Here is a 14920-nt window from a genome sequence, read left to right on the forward strand (position 1 = left end):
CTGCTTTTGTTGAACCCTTTGATAACATCATGTGAGATGAGCTGATTTTATAAAGAGATTTCCAATACAGAACTGGTAGTGACAGTGATAAGCACCTGGAATTATCTATGATAGATGGACAGAGAGGTAGGATAAGCATTTTAAAATATTTTTTTTCTGGGAAATGAAATCCTTCACTCCTACGATCTCCAGAGTAGTTTAATTTACTTTCCACTGAGCAACTCATCTCTAACACCAGCTTTTATTTCATGGGCTGAGATGTAGGCAGCAAGCATTTTCATGGAAAGGAGTGACACCCTTACCACTTGCATTTGCAGAACTCCTCTGGCACCCCAGCCTGGCTGCACCTGGCTCTCACTCCGTGCCCAGCTCAGGCAATCACAGCCCCCAGGGCTGGAAGAGCATTTCTCCTGTGGCAGCCTCCTGCCTTGCTGCCACACCTTGTCCCTAAATGTGTGCCATTCCTCTTCGGGCAGGTCTCCTGAACAGCTTCCCAGGCTGCAGCAGTGCCACAGAAGCACCTGTGCAGCACAAAGATCACACCGTGCTAGGAAACACAACCTGACCAAGGGCCTTCTGCACTCTAACAATAGATCCAGGCTCCAAAAGTTCAGTGGGTAAATTGGAGATTACTGTCTCTAAAGGGACAAATCCTTCATATTTCACTCCACCTTTGACTAGTGGACTTACTTTTGCGAGTACTTCACAGTGTTCCCGTTCTCACATTCCTGTGAGTTTGGAAAGTGTGATGGTCCCATTTGAAAGATAATGACCCAAAGCAAAGTTGCACCATCTCAAAAACTGCTCCTACCTTGGTAAAGTCATCTGTCTTGGCCAGTGGTTCCTTGGCCACAGGCTGAGTGACAGACTGTACATTTCACATTGCCCTGATTTAGCTCCATCTAGAGCAGGGGATTAACCAATGATCTCTTGCACCCTTTTAGTTGCACGTGGTGGCCTTAATGCATATATCTCTTTTTTGTCTCTTTTTCACTTAAAATTTCCTATATCTGAGAACTGTCACAGCTCACTATAGTGATGTTTCTGGCATGCCCCCAGTGCTCCTGTTCCCAGGCATTAGATTTATTGCCTTGGATATTCTACATGGATAAATTTGCAATATTTTGTAAAAAGGTACAAGGCAAACCCAGTACTTGCCTACATGGCCTGCACTGAACTGCCACTTGAGGGAAGCTCTCTTACATTTCACCCAAATTAGATCTTAAAGAAAAATATTTAATCAGTCCCAAGGAGTAATGCAAGGCAAAATGACACATTTTACACAAAATTACACACACCAACAAGCAGTGTTTGTTGATGATCAGTGGCCCAGGACCTGCAAGTGAACCAGAAAGCCAAGTCATTTGGAAGTGTAGCTGCAATGCAGGTATGCAGCTACATATGCAAGGCAGGAATGCAAGACACTTTATTTCTATGATTCTCAATGGGAACCTTAATGCGCATAAAGACGTTGGTCTAGCTTGTCTAAAGCAGTGGGCAAGTTAACCTACTCTTCATGTGTAAAATGTGACTTAGAGTCACTCCCTAGCTGAAGATCTGGGGTTTATGCTAGTACTGTATCTTACTGGAAACACTAGGTCAAAGATAAGGTTCGGAGTTCTGAAGGTTTTGCAAGATGATGTGCAATACTACAGCTGACAAGAACTTGAGAGCAGTGCCAAAATATCACCTGAGCACACTGCACCCACATGGAGGACTGAAAATATCGGTCTCACTTGTATTTCTGATGGACAACAAGCACTTGTTTCCTCTTTTTCTCTTCTCATGTTGTCCATTTAAAATGGAGGCAGAGCACGACAAAGAAAGCAGCACAACACTGGAGTACTGCCTAGCATCTTCCCAGACTGACATACTGTGACTACCATCATCTTGGACTGTCAGCCTTAGACCTTCACTGAGACTGAGCTCTGAGACCCTTTCTGAAAGAAGTATTCACATAAAAAGAAATTTCCTTCAGTTGAAACAGGGAGAGTGTGAAGTTAAGCAAATGCTTTGGGCAGGGGAGGAGAGAACAAAGTCTAGTCCTACTTTGCCAGTTAGTCACTCTAAGAATATGTCATCAACACATGTACTTGAACTATGGTCACAAAGTGTTGCAGCATTTTACCCACTTATGGGCAGGGTAGAAGCTAACAAATCTGTATTTTAAGCATATTCTTATAAAATCAATAAAAAGTGGCTGAAAAAGTAAATTCACAAGTGAAAAGCCAAACATAAGTGGGCTGACCTCAGGATATCATTATTTATTGAAACATTTTTCTTTTCCTTATGGTTTTAGAAACAAATGGCAGGTGCAAACAAAGAATAAATTTAGTCATCATTAATTCTGCAGAGTATTTTTAATCATGCAGCTGAGATCTGGATAAATAATTCAGATTTTACTCTGTAAATATAAACCCAAAATCCATTTACAAACTGAGAATTCTTTTTACTCTCTTTCTCTCAGGTTAAAAGTTTTTGTCAATTACCCAAGTAGTCTTGCATAAATGGTAACCACAACTCATGTTTCAGTTCCTTGGTACAACAGCAAAGGTAGGAACACACAACTTTTCTGTTTCATGCCAATCAAGCTCTTTATTAGAATATTTGTGAAGATGACAAGCCAGGGGCCAAGTTGAAACAACTTTCCTTTTAAGATCAGCAGATTTTTAGAATTTGATATGTTTTTCCTGATACCTGCTGTTTGAAGCTGACCAACACTTTTCCAAACGCTGCCTCATAATTCAGAACCCAGTTTTTCTATTTTAATCTCTGGCAAGTACTCAGATTTTAGATCTGCATGACACTTGAAGGTGTGGGGATTTAAGTGTACTGTAGAGTCTCAGTTGAGTCAACCTGGAAGTCCTTGGAGACCACTGTGAGCATCTGATTCAGGTATTCCAGACTGGGAAGGCACAGCTTAATTCTGGTATGATATATGGAGAGGGGAGAACATGCTGTGCTGAGCTCAACAGCTCTTTCTTCCTTTTTGTGATATATTCCTCCTTCAGAGGTAACGAGGGGATGGTATGGGGGTATCCACAGGGCAGGTAGCTTAGACAAAGGCAGTGGATACACAGCCAAATCCAAAGCTACTCCTGATCTCTCCACTTAGGGTTGGTGAGCACCACAATCCACAATCCTTCAGAGCAGCATGCTTGGTCCCACTATCTCCTCTCAGCTCTTGAAGGCCTCTCCTCTTTCCAGCTCCACATCCAGGAGCTTCCTCCAAGTCCTGATGCCTTGACATAGATCAAGTCAAGCTTCATAGATAAGCAGCATTTGCTGATTGGCTGAGCTATTTAAAGGAACCAAAATTAGTTGCTGGGCTGCTAAGAAAAAGCAAGCCAGTGAGAATGTAGCCCAGTGGCAGAACCAATCAGCTGTGCTGTATTAGTTGGTAACTAATGTATTAGTTAGTAACTGCTGTATTAGTAGTAACTAATAATATTTGTGAAAACAAATAGATTTACATGCAAACAATTTTCCTTGGTAAATTCTTTGTAATCTTTAAATTCTTTCTCAACATATCTTTTACCAGGAAATTTGCTCTTGGCTTTAATACTTCAAGTGAGTGAAATGCCACCAATTGGCAAAGCATTTCACAGCCCAATAAGTCTTGTGGTTAAAAAAGCATGCACTAACCCTTCTTTATGTCCCCTATGGTGCCAGTCAGAATGGACACCTTTGTATGATATTTTGTGCTCCATTTCTAAAGATCAGAAATAACATTTCTCCTTTTACATATTTGTTGAACACAGGTAAGTCACCCATTCATCTGAACGTAGAAGAGGGGCTAAGCTTCCTTAATTCCCTGCTAAGTATTTTGTATTTAAGCTCTTTGAGTGCTTTTTGTTTGAAACCTTAATGTATGAGTCTGTGTCTCAGCCTCTTTGCTCTCTCTGAAGTTTGGGCCCAGGTACCAAAGTACTCAGAGTAACAAGAGGAGTAAGGAATTATATATTCATTGGCAATAGCACTTCCTATTACAAGCTGCTTGTATTCTGCTTGTCTACCCAAAAGCCACATTCTTAAGTGCTTACAGCTTGCCTCATCAGTTTTACTTTTACCATCAAACCATTACTTGGAAATTCCAACATTAAAGATGCAGTTCTACCTGCAGGTACTGGATAAATACATGGAAGAGCACCAGAATGAATATGGAAATGGTCTTTAAATTAGATATTCAAAGAGGTTTGGGGTGTTTTGAGGAATGATAGACCAGGAAACCTTTTGGGTGAACACTATGAATTAGCTGAAATAATAATTTAAAACAAAGTAGCAAAACTCTTGGGGACCATGACCAAATAGGGGCCAATCAGCACAGTTCCTGCAGAGGGAAATATTGTCGTGCTAATCTCCTGGAACTCCTTGAATGTTAATAAAGAAGACCAGCTAGCATAATTTATTCTAACTTCTCTGGGCCGCTGACAAAATTCTTTGCAAGAAGCTATGAAGGCAGCTAAGTAGTGATGGATCAAGAAGTGGTGGAGGAAAAGGAGGTGAAGGGCAGGATTAAATGGTCAATTTCATCATGTCAAAGGATAACAGCAGTGGGCCCCAAGGTTCCTGCTCATCCACTTATTTATTAATCATCTAGGAAGTGGGAATTGCTGTGAGGCAGCAAAATTTGCAAGGGATAAAAAATAGTTCAGCCTAAGTTCAGAGATGCTTGTGTGCAAGTTCTGAAACAAACAGAACTGTGTGACCTACTCACTCTGACAAATGAATTATCAACAAAAGCAAAGTAAGGTATACCAGGTGGAAAAAATATGAATTACTCAACACCTCACAGAGCTCTAAATTAGCGTACCAACTTTAGAAAGGGACCTAGTTATCCTTGTAAATTACTTCAGTAAAGACTTCTGCTTAATGTGCAGCTGTACAAGATAAGCAAATATATTAAGATGCATAAAGAATGAGAACTAATAGAGAAAGGATTAAACTGCCAGTGCTATAGTCTGATCTGAAATACTGTGTGCAGTACCAGCGACTCCATCTTATAAACAATAATGCTGATTTAGAGAGGGTTCAGTGAAGGACAATGGGAATGATCAAGAGCATTAAAAAGTGCTCTTATGAAAAAAGATGGAAGTCACTGGGGCTGTTGACCATGAAAAAATGGATGTCAAATTTACAAACTGTAATGAAGGCTAAAGGGAATGTATGTCTTATAGAACACACACACAAAAGGAGAGGCAAAGCAACTAGAAAGAGAACAATGGAAAAAAGATACACTGTTTCATATACTTTGCAGCAAGAATCTGAAAATGAGAAAATCTTTGGGGCCAAGAATTGAAGTGGATTCATAAAGAGAGTGTTAGACAAGCATAGAGATACCCAGAATTTTCAGGGGTAACAACTGATAGAACCAGAACAATAAATAACAATAAAGAACCAGTCTTTATTTCAGTCAAACTCCATTAAGGAGGGCTAATGTGTCTGTCACAGATTTTCAGACATCCCTACTCTTAAGTTTCTCTGAGCACCTCATAATCATCCTAGAATACTGGATAATACAAAGAATCACATAAGATTAATTCCAGATGATTTCTAAAGTTCTACGCAATAGTTACAAATGCCTTCATTTTATATTGGAGCCCACTTGTAATTCCTAACTGCGCTTTATGCATTAGGAGATTTTTAACCTATTTCATTAGTATCTTACACTGATCTGTACTGAGTCTATACAGCGCTATTTTTAAAATTTGTAATGTAACAAATGTGGTGAAATTAATCACAGAAATCTAAGTATATTATGTCAACAATTTATCACCCAGACTTAGCTGATCTTATGAAACAATGTTAGCACATTTTCTTGAAAAGATCTATTTTCCATAAAACCACAGTAACTGGAATTATTTATGGTAAAATTGGAACTTTTTACTGATTGTGTCCCATACAAGACCTTCCATGGTTTTAAGAGAAGCTGATATTACTAAGTAGTCTTTAGCTCCTCACGTCATCTCATTTCACTCTTTAAAAACAGCAGCACTCTTTACTAGTCCAGTGTAACATTTTCCTCAGAAATAAAGATTTATTCAAAATCAACATTAATATTCAGAGAGCTCCAAAACCAATTCTTTAATACTACCGGGTGCAAGTTATTGGGCACAGTAGATTTCTAAAATGCTTAATGGTTTTTGTTTCACATCCTTCCCAATTGCTAATAGAATAGAAAGTACTTAATTAATCACTCTAAGAGATGAATACATCATGCTAATGATGAATACTACTGTTTTTCCTGCATAGTGATTGACAATTTTGCAGTCCTGGTCAAGTTCTGGATCTGTGCCATTTGAAGGATTTCATTTGTTTCTGATTAAGTTAAAATATTCCTTCTCCATCCCATCAGTAATACATTCTTTTAATATGCCTTATAACTTTTCTTGTTAATTGCCTGCCTTTTCTGACTGCTAACTTGGGCCCTTGGGTGAAGTGCTTCCCTGTGTTCTCCAAAAGCTGCATGTGCTGCTGGTCTTGTGGCAGCTGCTTCCACCTTCCACAGAGTTCTGTATTCTTCTGGCTTCATCAAGGGAAATGAGGGATACAACTAGAGCAGACCTATGAGAAGCAGCAGCAGCAGCAGGCACTGAATACCTGGCATTCACAGTGATTTTCTCAGGTGTCCTTCCTTAGCACTAATTCCAGCCAGGACTCCTGACAGAACAGGACCCAGGTAGGTTTGGTGAATGGAAATGATCAGAAGGTTCACTCCAGGAGCACATTGCTGACACGGGTTGATATACTAATGCAGACAACCTCATAATAAATAAAATCCTTACTTATTTTTAGATGATCTGTCTGGCTGAGATGAAACTTATTTTCCCATAGCAGCCTTCACAGTGCTGTGCTTTTCATGCTAGCTGGAAAGGTGTTGATAACAAACTGGTGTTTTGGGTACTGCTGAGCAGGCACAGCATCAGTGCTGTCTGTCAGCATTCCCCCCATCAGGAGGTGAGTGCTGAGCAAGATCCTGGCAGGGGACACCACCAGGCCAGCTGACCCCAATCAACCAAAGGGACACCCACAGCGTATGACATCAGCTCCTATGTGAAAGCTAAGGCAGGCAGCAGGAAAGTGGGGCATTGATTGTTTACAATATTTGCCTTCTGGAGCAGCCACTGCACGTGCTGAAGCCCTGCTTCCCAGGAAGTGGCTCAACATTGCTCACTGATGGGAAGGAGACAAAATGCTGGTTTTTTTCTCTCTGCTTATGTGCTCTCAACTTTTGCTTTTGCTTTAGGAAAATTGCCTTATCTCAACCTATGAGTCATTTTCAATCTTATTTTCTCTTCCCTGTCCAGCTGGGAAGTGTGGCCACATTTCTCTTCACAGAGAAAAGCAATGCACAACTTCCCAAGGATATTTTCTGGGAACCGCAGCGAGGAACCTTAGAGAAAGAAAAAACAGTTCTTGTCTCATTTGCTGCGCCTGTGTTGTGCCGAAGTAGAATGCAATATGGGGATTGTTTACCCAGGGTGATGGTGTTTTGTTTCCTTGGCCTCTCAGGGCCAAGCGCGTGTGCAGACTGTCGGTCAGCAGACAGTCACAAGACTCTGTTCAGTTGAGTTGAGTGCCTGTGCAGATTCAGTTAAATGTAGTGTAATATAGTATAGAATAATATAGTATGATAAATGAATTAATTAGCCTTCTGATCTCAGTGGAGTCAGATGCATCATTTCTCCCGCACATTGGGGGTCACCTGCTTTACAATAGGGAAGGCATAGGGGATAAGGCTTGGGGGGCATGTGGCATTCAGTGAAGGTCAACCCACCACACTTCCTTTTTCAAATAGCCCTTAAAAAATTGGAAAATTTATCTTTTTGTTCTAGTTGCACATATGGTGGAGATACCATAATATTTCTTCTCAAGAAACATATTTGTTCTTGCAGAATGAACCAATGAACCAATACTTTTTTCCTCCTGAATCCAACAGAAATCAAAAGTATCTGATGAAAAAAAACCCACAAGAATATGGCCAAAGGTAACCTCAGGGAAAATATACTACACTCTCAAAATTGCAGTTTGGGGGGGTTTATGTTTAATTAAAGAAGCATGAGAGTTATCAAAAGAATCTAAGTGCAGGAAAAGTTTTAAGAGGTTATAATAAGCAGCCTTTGAGTTAGAGGTAGCAAAATATTAAATAAGTAAATTTTCAATCGGGGTAATTTTTAATTGACCTCTAAATTAAAAATAGTTTGATTATACAGTGTTTGAAGAAAATTAATTATCCTTCTTTTCCTTCAAAGTATGGAAATTTTAAGGCCAAACCAATTTCTAAGCCAAAGTTAAAGAAGGGCAAATATAGGACTTTAAAAGCTAGGTGCAACCTTAACAATTGGGAGAATACTGCTGTTCCATAATGAAGAGAAGGTAGACGTGACAAAACTTCCTGAGACAGCTACAGATTTGATAATGAGAGGGGTAAAATAAAACTTTAAAAAACCCATCACTTACCGAATTTAGTTGAAACTGCCTTGATGCGTGGTTTTGAGTAGTCTGAAAGGGGTCTAGTACAGGGAGCTGCTCCTGGGATGTGCTGCATCTCCAGAGGAAACTGCAATGTGCTGCTGTTAGCCAGGAAAACATATCCTCCAAAATGGGGCACCGCATTTCCTTCTCTCTGAGACATTACTCTGTAAGTAGAACAGAAAACTGAATGGTTTCTGTTATTATAAATTCACCAATGCAAAGCTTGTTTCACACATGAAACCACTGCCTCTCAGTCCAGCATCTTAACTTTTTCTCTCAGTTGGTGGGGCCCTGTTAGATAAAGATAAGATGATGAAGATTCAGTCAAGGTGAAATAGTATGTTACAGCTTAACTCAGACTTCCCTGATACCATCAGGGCTGAACTTAACTGTTGGTTGCACTTTACTTTCTGGATGTAGTGGTGAAATACAGTCACTGAGTTACCTTGAGTCACCCAGTTGCTGGGCAGTTCAGGTTTCTATAAAATGTGGTTATGTAGCTGAAATACTAGAGAAAGTCATATATCAGCAACAGAACTGGGTACATAAATAATTAATTTGTGATGAGGGGACTTTTGCTTAATTTTCTATTCATAATTTTCACATGCAATGATCTGATTTTTTTTGTTAAATAATTTCTATAAATATTATTCATATGGGGTTATTGGATGGCAGTTTAATCAAAGTATCTGATATTAGAAATTCAGAAGGGACTTTTGCTATTGGATGTATCAGTCATGTGGTTTTTTCCTAAATGGTTGAGGATATCTCTCAGAATCTGCCTGCTAGTAAAAATAATAATAATTACAAATGCAAAGTCATCACTGCGTTGATCATTCATGCCAATAAACCAATATGTTGGAACATTTGTGGAAAACAAACACAAAAAGGATGTGAATAGTTAATTACAGCTCATTCATTTGAGCAAGTATTTGCAAAAAATGCTTGGGAATGTTCCACAAACCGTAGCCACTGTTATCTTCTTCCCTCTCCTGTCTTTGAGCCTCTTTGTCTGTTGAAGGGCACATGCTGGCATTCAGTTGTCTTTTCAGGACACATCAAAAAGCCATATACAATTTGGAAACTTAGGTAATAGTATTTAAACAGAAAAATAAAATAATTAAATAGAAATCCAGTATAGAATACACAATGATGGTGGTTTGCACTGCCCAGTATATACTATCAGGTTGTCAAAAAAATTAAATTAATGTGATATATATATTAGCTAATTTTACAAGATACAGATATTCAATTCTGGATAGATTTTCCCCAAATCCCTGGTGACTCCTTAAATGAATCACAAAAATTAAAGTGAGATTTACAGCAACTATCTCATAATTTGGAATTCCTAGTAGAAGACATATATCTCTCTATTTCAATGCATAGATACATGGCTTCTCTGATCCTTTTTACAGATGATTTCCAGTTAGCACATGGCCTAATTCAGAGAGTTATCCACTCTGCTTCAGTCATTAAAGAAGAATTGGAAGAAAAACTACTTGATCTCCATCCATACCCAAACGCTTCTGCCTCGCCAGCAAGAATTCACTGATTCCTCTGGATAACTATATTATAAACCTGACTACATTGGGCATCAAAAAAGCTGAAGATACAATCTGCATGACATTTACATACATTTGCATACATTTGCCTGGCCAGAATATATAGCTATTCTGATTTTCACATTATAAGAGAGCTAATGGAAGTATTCTCTGTTCCTTTGGTGTCCCTTTAGCTTGCTTTTTTTTTTTCTTTTTCAGGCATCACTTTTATGCACAAACTTTCTAAGTTGGCCCTGTGTCCCAGCTCTGCTTTTACTCAACCGCCTTCAGAGATGACGTTTTTTCAATTTTTGTCCTTACCCTGACTTAACCCTCTCTACACAGCTTTTTCATCCCAGCAGGATTCTTTGAAAACATCACACTTCACCATTATTAATCCACATGGAGCATTTGCACTGATAACTTGTGGTGGGCTCACTCAGCTTTGTCCTCCACAGCCCTAGATCTCCTCTCCAGTTCTGCCTCCACAGTTTCTTATCTGTTTTACCATCACTGTAACAGCAGAATAGAGCAGGAGGACAAGATTGGTGCTGCACTCCCTGGACTTTGGCTCCATTTCAATAATTTCAGTAGCTTTTCCGTTTTCTGTCAGGCCAACACAGCCATCACAAAAGGTGTGGTCAGTGACATTCAGCTGCCATCCCAGGTTTCCTTGACTGAGCACAGAACCTACAGAACTTACCAGAGAGTTGCTGGAGAATGGAGATAGAGTTTCCGAGTCTCTCTGTGTAGTCAAATTCATTCTGCGCAGTTTTCAAATCTTAAATCTCCTAGTTACAGTCTGGTCAGATTAAGAGGTTACTACAAGAGAACCAGCCGTGAGGATGAACGTATTAGAGGGGAAAAAACAGGGAAAGGTTTCTTCTTAAAAGCTAGGAAAACCCTCCTCAGGATTTAGATATCTGAAGTCTACGCTAAAATAAGGAGAAATTTGTTAATAAGTAACTGTGGTTATTGTAACCCTCATAGGAACAGAAAGGCAAAAATCTGCCTCTGAGCCCTTGTCCTTGGACTCAAAATCACACTGGATAAGATTCACAATTTCTGTAGGGACGTCCATAGCAGAGTTAGAGGTGTGCTCTGAGTTAGGCCAAGAGCAGCAATATTCTTTCAGGGAATCTGTTTTCTTAGTCAGGCCCTCAGCTGAGTCCAACTGCCAAAGCTAATCATGTTGCCTTTCCCCTAGAGCCCTGATGCAGTCAATTCAGGGGCAAAGATTTTGTATAGAATTTCTTCCCCAATTAGAGATTTCCAGAGACTGGTTTCAAGTGGCTAATGAGAATGTACAGGGATTATAAACACACTTTCTTCTGGTTATTTTGGGTATGATTAATCCTGTTTCCAGACTTCAGAGCACTAATATGTATATAATGAATTCTTTCTACTCTTGTCCTCATTTTCTTTAGATTTCAGGTATGAAAAAGGGGGTAAAAAATGAAGTTGATTAGAACTATGTTTGGCATTAAACAATTGGGTTGGAGTCAGGAAAATGGCTTTGAAAGGATTTTTCTGTTCACAAACTACTTGAACTTACAAAATAGCCAATGAAGTTTTAGGAACCTTATGGCAAATTCTCTGTTGAAAGCAGGTTTATATATTCCATTTCTCATACTGTCACCAAAAGTGAATGTACATATTCTTGCATTAACAGTTTAAAGGCAGACTGAAGCACAGCTGCAGGAGAAGCAGTTATCAAAGTGAGGGTTAAGTAGCTCATTGCTGCTAGCTCCACACAATGACTGTGCCTTGTGTTTGTTCTGTTTTCATTTTAAAATTATTTCTTAATGAATCTAGGTGAAATCTAACCACAGAATCCCATATAACCCTTATCTAAAGAAATCAAACCCTGTAAACTTGTTATTATTGGTAGACTAGAACCTCTGAGGGGAAAAAAAAATTATTGTGAAATAACTGAACAGTGTATAATGATGGGTTAGCCAGGTCAACAGACATACTGGAGGACTGCCATAATTTCTGCTACTTGTGAATGTGTCACCTAAGCATATATCTGTTTAGGAAAGCATTAAAAATAATTTAAGTGCCTATAAACAGCCACTTCCTCCTTTTGGATGATAAACTTTTTTAAAGATAATTTAGGAAGAAGTCTGTAGGATTTAAAAAACATATTTTCCTTTTAAGAAATGTCTTACAATACTTCCTTGTATTATTTTTGCTTTGGGAAAAAAACTCAAAACCAAACAATCAACCAAAAAAATCAACAAACAAAAAAAAAAAATCCATGTTTTGTTTGTATGGATATACTCTGTACTGAGACAAAAATCAGAGAAGGTTTTCTGCTATTTATTCTACCTAATCTTTTCTTCCACCGAGCTATAACATCAGCTGGTATCTTCTCCCAGTCTCTAGTCAGGACTAAGTGAAGGACAAAGAGGTTGTAAAATGCCTTGCTAGCTAGAGCTGTTAACTTTTGTTCAAGGTAACTGCTTTAGCAGATCTAAGATTCAAGAACAACTGTTCTGTTTGTGTGCACATATGCTTCTATTTTTCTCTGTATACTCAATACTACAATTGTGAGCCTCAATTACTGTTACTTTAAAAACTTAAACTGAATCCATGGATCTACTCCAATTTTTCTAAGTCTAAAACTGTCATCGAGTGCTTAAATTGCAAAGTCTTTCTGACAAATGCCCATTTATGAGATACATTACAGCATGGTTCATATCCACTTTCACAGAAACAGAATGAAGGAATCTGACTGATTGCAGAGGTTAATTTGGTCCATATACTTTGTCAATAGCAGGTCTGAGGAAAATTAGCAACAGTAATTACAATGCTGGTGTAAGTCATGAATCTTATTAGAGTGATTTTTAGCAATTTAAGTACTGAAGGATCATGTATGTCAGGACTTCAGTAATATCCTTGGCTCTTAATAAATGTCAAAAATAGAATTTAGAATGTTTTGCTTGCAAGCTTTATCACTATCCAAGAACATAGAATACGTACTAATCATTTTCAAGACACTGTCACAAAATTCAGATTCAAGCCAAATTGCATGTGGATACTATTAGACTGTAGATTTTATAAAAGGCAAATATGGTCTGATTTTCTCTACGACATCACTCAGAAATAATTTTCCTTTCTTCTCCATGTGAATGTCTGTATATGTGTACTAGTTCTGTCTGAGATGGAGTTAGTTTTCTCCACAGCAGCCCTCATGTCTCTGTGCTGTGCATTGGTATCTAGAAAGGTGTTGGTAACACTCCAGTGTTTTGGATACTCCTGAGTGTGCTCCCACAGCATCAGTGCTGTCTCTCCAACATTCCCTGCTCACCAGAAGGCTGAGGAGGGATAAGATCTTGGGAGGGAGATAGCCAGGACAGCTGACCCACAGGGACCAAAGGGATATTCCCTGACATATGGTGTCTGCTCAGATGGAAAATCTAAGAGAAGGGAGGAGGAAGAGGGGCTTTTGTTATCATGACATTTGTCTTCCAGAACCACCATTAAATGTACTGAATACCCAGGAAATATTCAGACAAGACTTGCTGATAAGAAGCAGAGAATAAATTCTTTGCTTTCTTTTGCTTCTGCACACAGATTTTGCTGTATTAAACTGCCTTTATCTGCACCCATGAGGTGGATGGAGCTCCTGCCCGACCCTGCTGAGCAGGGGAGTGATGGAATGGCTTAGTGGGCACCCAGTGTCCAGCCAAGATCAATCCACCACAATATGCTACCAAGACACTGGAATTGCTGTTTCTCATACAGGCCCCCCAAAAAGCAGGCTCAGTTTTATTATACCATAACATGCAGGTAAAAGACCATTCAACTACCAAAGAACCTATTGCAAAACTGGTATGTCAGAACACAAGCTGTCCAGCAAGTCCATGAGGGCATTTGTGAGACAATTTTCTACATGGTAAATTATAAAAATAAGGGGAGGGATGGACTTCCTGAAAATGCTTCAATCAACAGAGAACTGAGGTAAGCATTAGCATGGAATGGTAGAGTTTGAAATGGTTGGGACAGGATAGGACAAATAAAACAAATAGATTTCAAAAAAGACTCTAGTGTGGTACTAGTGATGCAGAGAATGAAGCTCAGGGAGAACCAGCAGATGCTTCAGACACAATATTACAGCACAAGCACAGAGGGAAGCTAGCAAGGGCACTGGAACATAAATTTGACTGGAATATAAATTTGAATGTCAGCTTTCAAATCAAATATACAGTAGGAGAATTTACTTAGAAAGTAAGTGTAACTACAGAGGTGCAGCAGAAATTTTGGGCCAAAAATGAGAAAAGTGTGGAAACAAACTGAAATACACATTATAAGGATCACTCGCAAGCAGCAAGCAATAGGACAAGAGGAAATGGCCTCAAATTTCACCGTGGGAAGTTTAGATTGGGTATTAGGGAAAACTTCTTCACCAAAGGTGCTCTCAAGCCCTGGAACAGGCTGCACAGGGAAGTGTTAGAGTGACTATCCCCAGAGGTATTTAAAAGATGTGTGGGTGTAGCCCTTAGGGATGTGATGTGGCAGTGGACTTGGCAGTGCTGGGTTAATGGTTCGACTAGATGACCTTAGAGGTCTTTTCCAGCCTAAACAATTCTATGATTCTACAGTGTAAGGAGAAAGAATTCATTAAAGATGTGAGTGTTTGAAGGCAAATCAGGTAAAATAAGTAGTCTCCTATTGGGTGTAATGGAAAAGCTACTTACTGGACATACCAAGAGACTGACCAGTTTTTAATCTTCTTAGGTGATCCTTCTACTTATTTCTGGGGATAAGAGTATTCACAGGATCTAGATAAGATGGGCATTTTTTAGGAAATGCCAATTGCTTATTGCCGTATCAGTGTTACACTTCCTATAAGATTTGCTGTCAATCCAACATCACTCAACATTTCTATTACTAGTGTC

At 39.1% G+C, this 14920-nt stretch overlaps 1 long non-coding RNA gene across 1 annotated transcript in view; it reads right to left on the reverse strand.

Annotated features, from left to right (window-relative positions):
• Positions 1-14920, reverse strand: part of LOC134418817 (uncharacterized) — an 88568-nt gene that overhangs the window by 31596 nt on the left and 42052 nt on the right. Inside the window, exons 8-9 of the long non-coding RNA XR_010027865.1 lie at positions 10720-10838; positions 8461-8639 (exon numbers count right to left, since the gene is read on the reverse strand). This is a non-coding gene — a long non-coding RNA (uncharacterized LOC134418817). The remainder of the gene's footprint in view (positions 1-8460; positions 8640-10719; positions 10839-14920) is intronic.

This window comes from Melospiza melodia, chromosome 5, assembly GCF_035770615.1.
Source record: "Melospiza melodia melodia isolate bMelMel2 chromosome 5, bMelMel2.pri, whole genome shotgun sequence".
NCBI lineage: Eukaryota > Metazoa > Chordata > Aves > Passeriformes > Passerellidae > Melospiza > Melospiza melodia.